This window comes from Tupaia chinensis, unplaced genomic scaffold (genome assembly GCF_000334495.1).
Source record: "Tupaia chinensis unplaced genomic scaffold, TupChi_1.0 Scaffold000407_4, whole genome shotgun sequence".
Lineage (NCBI taxonomy): Eukaryota > Metazoa > Chordata > Mammalia > Scandentia > Tupaiidae > Tupaia > Tupaia belangeri.
Window position 1 is genome coordinate 204,998 of NW_006159912.1, and position 10,622 is coordinate 215,619.

Genomic DNA, 10,622 nt, shown 5'->3' on the forward strand with positions numbered 1-10,622 from the left:
CTCCCTCTCTCCCTCCCTTTCTTTCTTTCTCTCTCTCTCTCTCTCTCTCTCTCTCTCTCTCTCTCTCCCCCTCTCCCTCTCCCTCTCCCTCTCCCTCTCTCTCCTTCTCTTTCTTTTTTGGAGAGATTTTTGCTATAGGGCACATATGCTTGCCAGAAAGACAGAGAGAGACAGAGAAACAGAAAGCGAGAAATCACCCGCCAGGGGAATGTCCATGCCGCAATCCCTTCTCCTCCATTCTCCTCTCGGGATCTTGGGCATGCACGCACACGCACCTGGCGTGAGTTTAAGCCACTGGGTCTGGGACTTGAACCATAGTCAGCTACATGGGAGTTCAGCAACATAGCCATTACGCTAACTGCTGGTCCCAAGGTCTTCACCATTTCAAGGAAATTGAGTATGATGCCCTTGGGGAGACAGATTGGGAACAATAGAACTCAGGTCCTCTGGAGATATTTGGGGGTTTACATAAATTTTGTTGTGAAGTGTCTGAGCCAGAGCCTGGCTTATAGCAGGTCCTCAGTCCTGAGAGAACTTGCTGCTTCATGGCTGCTAACACATGATAGAGTGACCCATTTTGGACCTTCCAAGCCCATGTTCCAGAGTCAGCCCTGCTCAGTGTGGTCTCCTGTGCCAAGGTGTGCCTTCTCCTACCTTGTGGCCCCCATCCCCAGCTCACTGCTGTACTGATGACTCACTGTTTCATTTGCCAGTCCAGAGTTTGTCTCTCTTCTTCCTTGACTTAATGAAGCTTCCACTTGACTCAAACTGACTACCTGCCCATTGGCTCCTAGACCCTTTCTTACCACCTCTGCCTTACATTCTGATCCAAGAACCCCTAGATGTCATAAAGATAACAGCTGACACCTGATAGTGCTTATACCTGATGGATAGCATTTTAATGGCTTTGCTACAACTCTCCATTGTGGGTATCTGGACCATCCCATTTTACCATAGAAGCCACCAAAATATAGACAAGTTAAGTACTTTATGCAAGGCCACATAGCTCTGGTGGGAGAATTAACTGTGAATCTAAACAATCTGACTTCACAGTCCATGAACTTACTCATCACAGCTTCTAGAGCCTAGTTCAGCACTGGGCATGTGGTTTGAGCTCCATAGAGGCTAGTGAAGTGAAACAATGGGTAGTCACTTTTACGGCTCTTTCACCAAGAGTAATAAGGTGTCATCAGTCTCTGTTGGGAATTAATCTGAAGAGATAGGTTGGGAAGTGTATATCTGCCCCACCCTCCAAGGTGACAGCTTACTCCTCATTAGAGTTTTGCTTTGGAGGACTGTCCTGATCCATCACAGGGCCTGCAGAGACACTAATAGTCCACAGGGCTCCCTGTTTGACCCGTGGGACTCGGACACCTTCTTCTATGTGTCCCAAATAGTGACTTAGGAGGGAAAAGGGGGCTGCTATCTCATCTGCTCCCCACTGGCCAAGGCTCCCTGTAGTCAGGTCTCAGTGCACTGCTCAGGAATCAGGGGGAATACTGGAGGAATGACTGCAGCTGGGCAGATTTTGTCTCTGAGGACAGGTGTCAGGGTGGAAGGGCAGCTTCAAATCATAGTCTGGAGATAGAGATGTGGAGGGAGAGAGGGATACAAGTGCAGAAAGGCTAGTGTCTGAAACCATCCTCTTTAGTGAAAAGGGTTCTTTTTTCTTATTCCTATGACATTTTTACAAAACCATCTGATGTGATTTTTGTGAAAGCCTCTTCCAGACAAGCATTCCAGGCAAAGCGTAATTCATTTGTACCTGAGGCCAAGAAGAGAGTTTTTAGAAACGAAGTACCAGAACCTGTAGTGGTTTCCTCGTGCTGACTAGCTTAAATTCAGAGCCCTCCAGTAAAGCGTCTCTCCATCACCACCTCCTACTATTTCCTAGTAAGATGACTGGGAAGACTGGAGCCAGGAGAGGTTTCCACTGATGCTGATGAAACCAAAGCTTGGAGAGGTTAAGATCACTGCCTGAGGCTGTATCTCTAAGAGCCTTAACTTTGGAGCCAGGGGTGCTGCTTCAGTTCTGGGTCTTCCACTTACAAGCCACATGACCTAGCACAAGTGATCTAGTCTTTCTGAGCCAGGGCCTCGTCTCTTGTAAAATGGGAACAACACAGTAGCTCCATCGAGTCTTTGTGAGCGATACATAAAAAATGCATCTGTTTCTCTGTGGAGCTTTGCTGTGTGTTAGAAAATTAAATGTCAATTTACAAAGGGGCAAAGGCAATACAGGAAATGTGGTCAGTCATTTTGCACCACTTTGCCTCCCTGCCATGCCTACATGCCATCAAGACTGATCTCCTCATTCTGGACTTCTGGATATAAATCCCTTTCCAGGAGCCATTCCCTCCTCTTGGGAAAACTCCTTTCTTAGCCAGTTGACCAACATCACAAAAACATCCTGCCAAGCACAATATGCATATCCATTGTTATTATCATTAGCCTCAGGGTCACTTCTATCAAATTCTGTAAAAGAGCCTCTCCTTTTCTCCTAAGTTCAGAAATGCATTCGTTTTTATGCATTTTATTTGCAGATCCTAAAATGTGTTGTGTTCATTTGCCATGTTTGGCGAATATAAATTTGGATTTTATTTTTACTTTTAATTGTAGTAAAATACATAAAACATAAAATGTAACATCTTAAGCATTTTTAAGTGTATAGTAACAGATTCTTCCATAAAGAATTCTTGCATAGGGACCAGCAGTTAGCGTAATGGCTATGTCACTGGACTCCCACGTAGTTGACCGTGGTTCGCATCCTGGACCCAGTGGCTTAAAACACGCTGGGTGCGTGTGCGTGTGTGCCCAAGATCCCGAGAGGAGAACGGAGGAGAAGGAATTGTGGCGTGGCCATCCCCCCTGGGGCGTGACTTCTTGCTTTCTGTTTCTCTGTATCTCTCTGTCTGTCTGGTGAGCGCAAGCGCCCTATAGCAAAAACCTCTCCAAAAAAGAAAAAAAAAAAAAAGAATTCTTACATAACCCTATTGTATTTCTAAAACTTACATTCAAGTCAATCCTGACCCTTAAGTGTAAGCAAGGATACTGTAAGAAAGTCATCTAGGCTGACCTTTTCTGGTTCTTGAGCATGGATCCCTCTGACCCCTGCTCCTGTTTAACTAGAAACCACTATTACTGAGAGTTGCCTCTGAGCAAATCTCCATGCTTAGAGTTTTATATACATAATCTCATTTAATGCTCATGATAACTGTGGGATGAGAATTATTATTTCCATTATACAAACATGGAGACTGCAGCTCAAAGAAGTGAAAGGATTTGTCAAAAGACACATCGCTGGGAGCTGGGAGTCAAGTCCAGGTATATCTGATCCCAAAGTCATCACCCCAACCAGATTACCCCAGCATCTCCTTGGATTTCCTACTGAAGTCCATGACCTCCAGACACCATCCAAGTCAACTCATTAGTCCTGGGCACTGGAACTGCTATGATTCTCACTACTCAGTCTCTAGAACATCAACCTCCAGCTCAGGGCACCTCCTCAGTTAAAAGGGACAAAGCCTCAGCCCCAGACTCCAGCTGACACTGGATTTGCTCTACCTACAAACAAGAACTGGTTCCCAGGTCAAGTTTCTAGCCAAATCCAACAAAGCACTGAGAATTCCAGCCTTCCTGGGTGTTCACTCATCGAGTATTCATTGAGAATGCTCAAGGACTGTACCATGTTTGGGATATGAACACTTGACCCTCTCTATGCTCTTAGAGTCCTTGGAGAGTCTCTATTAGTCCTGAGTGCACAGGTGACCAGAAAGTTCTGACTTTATCCTTAAATGAGAAGGTAAGCCCATCCTAATTTTACCATCCTAACTCAATTATCCATTTTTGCTTTGAACATTTCCATCTAGACCATTTGCATTCATAATTTATATAGCTAAAATTACATTGAATATACAATTAAGTGTTTTGTTTTAGTCATTTAGAACAGCTAAATTTGGCCTGCTACCTATTTTTGTAAATAAAGTTTTATTAGAATGCAACCATGTCTTTCTATTTACATACTATCTATGGCTACTTTTACACTACTGAGTAGAGATGAGAAGTTTCAGCAGGGACCATATGGCCTGAAAAGTCAAACATATTAACCATCTGGCCTTTTACAGAAAGAATTTATCCAACTTTGATTTAGAACATTGTAAAAATGTTTCCATATTGTTGGACAGTCTTGCTGGTTATAATAATTGATAGCTACATGATAGTCCATTGGATGGCCTCTGATTTTCAGCTCAGCACTCCCACATAATCAGATAAATTTACTGGCCTGAATAATCTGCCATGAAGATCTTTTTGCTTTTGTTGAATTATTTAAGAAAAATTCTTGCTTTGAGCCTTACGTTAAATCATTTAGCTTTATCATCAGGGATGGTCAAATTTCTGTCTTGGTTTTATTTTGAAAATTGACCTTCTGGACCCTTGGTCAACTAATAAATATCCAGATATAGAATCTTTTTTTGAATTTTTGTTCTAGGGAACCTTTTTGGTTAGTTCACCAGAGATGTGGTTCTTTAACATTTGTCTTGACCAGTCTAACATCTCCTCACTCTTCTCCTTCATCGCCTTGGTTTGTGCTATTATCTATGTTCCTCCAGTCTTCCTCTTCCAACTTCACTCTACACAGTGGTTCTATTTTCTTTCATTTCCCTGCTGATCTCCCATTTATAATTCTTGCACCTTCAAGGGCATCAGGTATCCAGAATAGATCTCTAAGTGAACAAAAAAGAGGATTTCAGGACAGAAGATACAGAAAAGTAAAGAGGAAGGGAGCAATCCATCTCAAGATTCCTCCCCTTAGTCTTCCAACACAATTCCGGGCACCCACGCCCATGGACTGCTTGTAAAGAGGATTTACAAATCCCTGCCTTCAGCCTCACTGTTGTGCCTGCCTACAATTCATTTCCACTTCTTTTACATCCTCTAGCTCCTCGGAAACTCTCCAAATATTGGTTTCAGATTTATTGCATGCATAGACTATTTCTATGGGAGAGTGGATAATAAAAATAGGAAAACTCTAAAAATGGATTTTTGCTGAACACTGCTTGCCAATGAGTTTCTTTAATTGTGGCATTAGGAACATATGCAATTACTTTCATTGAGCTGATCTGACATAGTAATTTGGACCCTGGGAGAAACCGAATCATTCTGGAGGCCAGACCCAATGATGTAGAGCTGCTGGACAGAGATATCATCCCTCCCAGTGACTACTGGACAAGTTTCTATCTGAGAAGCTTGGCCTAAAGGCCAGAGGGTCCCTCTCTGATGCTTCACTGCCCCATGAGCATATCTGCTATAATCACCCTTCTCTGTCCAAGAGGGAAAGGCAAAAAGGAGGAACATCCCCACATTTAGGGAGTTTATTCATTAAAAAAATCTCTCTTATGTGAGCTTAAATTTCATATCTTATATTTTTTCTTATAGGTCCTAATTTTGCCTTCTAGGAAAGAGCTGAGAGAATCTGAGCTGTCTTTTTTTCTAAGGACTTTTTGAATACTTAAGGACTATGATCCTGTCTCCCTGTAATTTTCTCCTTGCAACTTAAATATTTCCAATTCCTTTAACCACTTTTTGTTTGTCATTAGTCCTAGGTCTCTTGCCAAAGCAGGGCTTTGCTAGAAATTGCAATGCCAGTAATGCAATAACACAACTAGCATGTATTAACTACATTATGCAGTGGGTTCTAAGTGCTTTATATCCTAGAACTCATTTATTCTTCATATCAATTCTATGAGGTGAGGGCTAGTACTGTTCCCATTTGACAGATGAGGAAACTCAGCATAGGACATGATAGTTAAACTGTGAGTTGAGTCCTGACCTTGCTACTTACTAGTTGTGGAGCATTTATCAAGTTATTTAGCCTTATCTCTTTATCTGTAAAATGGGAATGATGAGTCCTGCTACAGAGAGGGGAGTATTCTAAGAGAGAAAGTGCATAAAGCCAGCATATGATTTTCTCAATCCTTTCTTGGGAAAAACTGTTCTTCAGTTTTAGTCCGTCTTCCTACCTAGAAACTCCGAAAGCCAGACTCTAAATCTCTTGTCTCCTTCCTCTTGCCCAAGGTCATACTTTGAAATGAACACACTTTTTATCTCTTTGTCCCATTGAAAATGGGTGGCCCTACTTAAGCTCCTGCACAACTCTGAGGTCCCTGAGAATCCTGGGGACTATGGGCCTAGGACTTGGGCTTGCTCCCAACATCAGCGCTGGTGGGGGTGGGGTCACTGATGTACATCTGCATGATCCATGATCCATGGACCTGTGCCTGGGTGTACCCTCAGTCTCTTTGCTGCATTTGTCAGCTCTTTCAGGAGATGGTGGTTGGTTTGTGGATAACTGCTTAATGCACTTCCCTTTCCCATGGGTGGCCTGTGGAGTTCTGAGTAAGGGGTCTGGCTGCAGACCTACCCCCTGAGAAGTGAAGATTTTTAACCACAGGCAGCTGAATTCTCTCTCAAAACTTGCTTTTTAAAATTTTTATTTATTTATTTTTTATTTTTATGTCAGTGCTACAGTCAACCCAGTTTTTCAAATGAGCAGTTATAGAAATACAAAACAAGTCACTAATTTAGTAGCTACTGACTTCTTTAGAAAAACACTTCAGAGGCATAAATACACAGTAGAGTATTTTGGGAGAGATGAGCAATAACTGAGTCCAGCAGACAAAGGGGAGTTCAGGGTTTCCTGGCTTCAGAGTGCTTGCTTGGTCCAGCCACACCTAAGGCTGGATTTCCACCTCTGATGGCTTTCTCTCCATCCTTGAATTGTACTAGGCTGTACGTTCTCAAAGGACAATATGGCCTTCATTGAATTTTGGTCCTTTTTTCATGTGTCTGAAAATATGATTCCCTGATAACTTTCATTTTAAACACACAAGTTTGAAATAATGCTGTTGTAAGAAATAATACAGAGAGACCTGGGACACCCTTCATCTAGTTTTTGCTAATGCTTTTGCCTATCTTTTCCTTTTTTTTTTTCCTTTTCTCTCTCCCCCCTTTTTTTTGTTTATTTATTTTTAGAGATATACAGAGAGAAAAACCTTCAAGGTGGCCTCATGCCAAGATCCCTACCCCACCTCATCCTAGCTTTCCTAGACAGCCAGGATGAAAAGCATGTGTGCACATGTACATGTCCTGTATATGCAAGTCAACATGAGAACCAAACTCTAAGCTTCCAAATGGCTTCCAGCATCATGGAGCAGTACACTACTGCTCTGCCTCCACAGCTGAGCCAATGTGACCCCATCATGCATAACAATGATACAATCTCACAACCATAAACAGACCTTATCACTGATACTTTCTGGTCCTCTATAGCCTTCATAACTTTTCCTTTCCCTGTAATTTCCCTTCCTTTCCTTTTCTCATTCTCTCTTGCTACCTTTAGTCTGTTGGCTTTCTCTCACCAGGTTCCTTTCCCCATTTTCTCCTCTTTTTTATGGTCCTCTCCTCAAATTTTGGCAGAACTAGTCATCTGGTGAAGATTTCATTTTTAGTTCTGTCTCTGGGGAGGACTCAGAGTAGGACTGTCCCTTCACTTTGCTGGAAACCTGCCATTCCCATAGAGTGGAAGGGATTCTCCCCACACTCCACCCTAAATGAGGTCTCAGCTAGAGAAATGTTTCCAGGCTAGCTGTATTAAGGGTACGGTAAACTCATGCTGGGTCAGCAGCTGCAGGATTGGGATTTACTCATCTGATTAGTAAAAACTGGAAAAACAACATCTACTACTGTGCCCTATCTACTACTCTTCTGCCACCCTCCACTACTCTTTGCAGGTGTTACAAACAAAGCTCCTCCTCTTGCAGATGAGTAATCCAAAAGCCTACCTGGGCCAACTTTATCTTATTTGGGAAACTGAATGAAAAAGTTTGTCTAGATTCATTCCATGGCCCCTGACCTGGAGGAAATAGAGCACTGGGTCAAGATCGTGTTTTCTGATTCCTTATCCAATGCTCCTATTCAGTAGACCCTGTTGCCTTTTATCCAGCAAATACCGTGTAGTGGAGCCTAAGTCAATAACCCTGGGGACATGAGAAATGCCAAAGCCAGCCTTTGAGCACCTTCCCTGGGGATCAGTAGGAAGGACTAATCCCTTTCCTTCCTCATGCTAAGGTTTCCTTTGTTTTCTAGAGATAAAGTGAATTCTGAGGAGGGCTATAAATCCTTGACTCCTCCATCATGTATGTAAATGTTGCCTTGGGGATGGGAAGATGAAGAGTGCCAAGTTTGGAGTCAGGTCTGATGATCCTAGAGATAAAGAGATTACAACCTTGAGTGAATCACCTTCTCTCCAAGCCTCATTCTTCTCTTGTAAAAAAAAAAAAAATTCCAAAGGAATAAGGTGCATTAAGTTTAGCTCAGAATTGGGATCATAGGAAGTGCACAGAGAACAGTATTCAAAAACCTTGGGACTGAGAAGTCACCTTTAACTGCTGCATGCATTGTGCTGGTGTTGAGAAAGCCACCGGATTGGAGTGGCCAAGCTGTGTTGAGGTAGAAACAATGGGCAATGAACTAAAAGTTTGATTGGGCAAGATTCTCTGAAAGGCTTAGACCTGTAAAAATATAATGTAGTGGGGGATCAGCAGATGGCATAATGGTTGCATCGCTGGGCTCTCAATAGCCAGCTTAAAACTGGTGGCTTAAAACTCAAGCTGGGTGTGCATGAGTGCGTGCTCAAACTCCAAGAGGAGACTGAAGGAGAAGGAATTGCAGCATAGTTAACCCCCCTGGGGGGTGAGTTCTTGCTTTCGGTCTCTCTGTCTCTTTCTCTCTGGCAAGTACATGTGCTCTATAGCAAAAATCTCTCTTAAAAAAAAAGAGAGAAAAGATGATGTATTGCACAGCCCATATCTACTTTAGAACTCAGTTTTCTTTTGATGCAAGTTTTCTCTCTTTAGCTCATTATCAGCTCACATTAGCCCTGCAGGTTAGATATGGATACAGGCACAGGTGGTGTCTGGTACCTAGAGTATCACCCTGATGACGCCCATGAAATCTCCCTGACTCATTCAGGAGACTTCTCACCTACTGTGCTCTATGGTGTCTCTCCATGGTGTCAGAAATTTTCTAGCAACATAGTTTCCAAACAAGAACCACCTGGAAAGAAGGACTGAATTAAAGGCTTCTGGAGTGGCGCTTTGGTCTCTAGCATACTAGGGTGAGACAAGGGTCCTAGGTGCAAAATTTAAGGAGAAGCACGCTTTCTGGATTGGCCAGGTACTCCTTAAATTTTGTGTCCCGAGTGCCTGACTTGCCTCCCCTAGTTCTGGCCCTTTCTTTAGATCCAAACTTTTAAACTTTGTCAGGGGCTGAACAGCTCTGACTGCATACAGCATCAGCCCTGGATCTGAGTAGAAAAGTCATGGCCCAGTGCCATGGCCAACTCCTATCATTGTCCTCATTTCCTGGGATAACAAAATGGGGACATATCCTGGACCTCAAGTCTTTTCTTCTTTCACTTTTTTTTTTTTTTTTGCAGTCATTCAATAAAATCAGCCTGCTGACCTCGCTCTTCCCTACCTCATCCATCCCAGGTAGAATTATAGTTCTCTGGGAATGCATCAGTCTTGCACCTCTGTATCCTATTGTCTTTAGAAAACCTAGTTTGGGAGATAGCAGCACCCTAGCCCTCTTCAATTCTTTTAGTAAGTACAAATAGGTAATTATCGATACTATATGAATATTATTGAATTGTTCATACAATAATAGAGTATTTCTTAAGTGTTAGGCATTCTGCTGGGCCCTGGGCTTATAGTGACGTAGTCCTGGTCCCTGCTTTTGTGGATCTAACAGTATGCTGGGAAGATGCTACCTTCATGGAGCTGAGGAGCACGTGAATCTGCTCCCATGAACTATGGTGAGGGCTGAGATGAAGCACAGGTAGCCAAGGAGTGTTGAGAAGGCAACACTGATCAGCCTTAGGGATCAGAGAGCAAAGACACTTCTGAGAAAGTGACATTGAACAAAGTTTTCATAATGAGTTAGCTCAAGTAGGTAGGAAGGAACATTCTAGAAAGAAGGGACAGACTTTGAAGAGACTCAGTAGTGTCCTGTGGGAACAGACAGATCACAGAGAAGTCCAGTTCTCATCTAAAACACTCTCTGCTTTCTATGTTTGGAACAGCCTGTCTCACCTAGGGCAGAAAGCAGAAAGAAGGAGGACTGGAAGGTGCCATTGCGTGTGGCTCATAACTTACTTAAATCACATTCCACATAGCCTCATGACAGTCCTTAGGGAGAGATCTTCAATTCTCTTGTGCAGATAAATGAAAGGCTGCTCAGAAAAGTTATGTCATTTGCCTAAGATCACACAGTTAGTCAGAGAAAACCACTGTAAGGTAAGATATGTGCAAAGGCTTTAAACAAGTTGAAGAGAGAATGGGGAAGAAAGAGACCATCAATGGAAACATCAAGATAGACCGAGCCCCAGCGCGGCCCCCCCTCTCCCCCCGGGCCCTGCGCGGCCCCCTTGGCCCTGCGGGGGCCCCCGCCCGGGACCTGCGCGGCTGGGGCTCTGCTCCGCGTTCCACTGCCTGCCCCGGGCTGGCATGTGGCCATTGGGCCTGCGCGTGGCCACCAGGCCTGTGCGTGGCCGCTGGGCCTGG

The 10,622-nt window shown here is 43.5% G+C and overlaps 1 long non-coding RNA gene across 1 annotated transcript in view; it reads right to left on the reverse strand.

The window, feature by feature from the left end:
- Positions 1-769, reverse strand: part of LOC102502699 (uncharacterized) — a 39,609-nt gene extending 38,840 nt beyond the window's left edge. Inside the window, exon 1 of the long non-coding RNA XR_335391.1 lies at positions 699-769. This is a non-coding gene — a long non-coding RNA (uncharacterized LOC102502699). The remainder of the gene's footprint in view (positions 1-698) is intronic.
- Positions 770-10,622: the final 9,853 nt, after the last annotated feature.